This window comes from Schistocerca cancellata, chromosome 1 (assembly GCF_023864275.1).
Source record: "Schistocerca cancellata isolate TAMUIC-IGC-003103 chromosome 1, iqSchCanc2.1, whole genome shotgun sequence".
NCBI lineage: Eukaryota > Metazoa > Arthropoda > Insecta > Orthoptera > Acrididae > Schistocerca > Schistocerca cancellata.
The window spans coordinates 858,421,618-858,422,475 of NC_064626.1; the positions used below are offsets into that span (position 1 = coordinate 858,421,618).

Genomic DNA, 858 nt, shown 5'->3' on the forward strand with positions numbered 1-858 from the left:
TGCTTTTTAGCACAATGCTTAACCATGCGTGTCACTTGGAATCAGCTCCTCAGAGTTCTCTTTTCTGTTCTATTCATGGAACGTTTATTCTGGGGCTGTGTACAGTTCGAAAATAGTGACAGTATTTTAAATTAGCTCTCTGGTTCACATTTTTTTTTAAAATTACTACTTTGCTATGTTTCCAGAGAAATTAGTTTATAAACAGAACGTCAGATATTCTAGGGGAAAGACTTGTACTTGGCACGCTTCTCAGACTTCCGCATCGAGTCAGCCCTTCAATAGAAGTTTAACGTATTTTCTTATCTCTCTCTCTCTCTCCGTCCAAACAGACCTTTGAAGGTCCAACGGTACCCACCGGCCGCCGTATCATCCTCAGCCCACAGGCGTCACTGGATGCGGATATGGAGGTGCATGTGGTCAGCACACCGCTCTCCCCGCACTATGTCAGTTTATGAGACCGGAGCCGCTACTTCTCAATCAGGTAGCTCCTCAGTTTGCCTCACAAGGGCTGAGTGCACCCCGCTTGCCAACAGCGCTCGGCAGACCGGACGGTCACCCATCCAACTGCTAGCCCAGCCCGACAGCGCTTAACTTCGGTGATCTGACGGGAACCGGTGTTATCACTGGGGCAAGGCCGTTGGCTTATTTTCTTATACCATTTTTAAATGATGGCATTCAGTTTTCATTTGCTTCAGTCTTCCTCTGAAATTACTTTGCAAAATCAAGGTTTTTTTTTCCTAATGTGAAAACGTGTTCCAATGTGCAACGTGGTAATGTTCTTAGGAACAAATATTAAGTTCAAATTTAAAATCGTTCCAGTCGAGAAAATCTTGTCAGTACTGTATTTAATAGTCTATT

At 44.1% G+C, this 858-nt stretch overlaps 1 pseudogene; it reads right to left on the reverse strand.

Annotated features, from left to right (window-relative positions):
- Positions 1–524: 524 nt before the first annotated feature.
- LOC126102110 (5S ribosomal RNA) lies at positions 525–642 on the reverse strand (annotated as a pseudogene).
- Between the last annotated feature and the right edge of the window lie 216 nt (positions 643–858).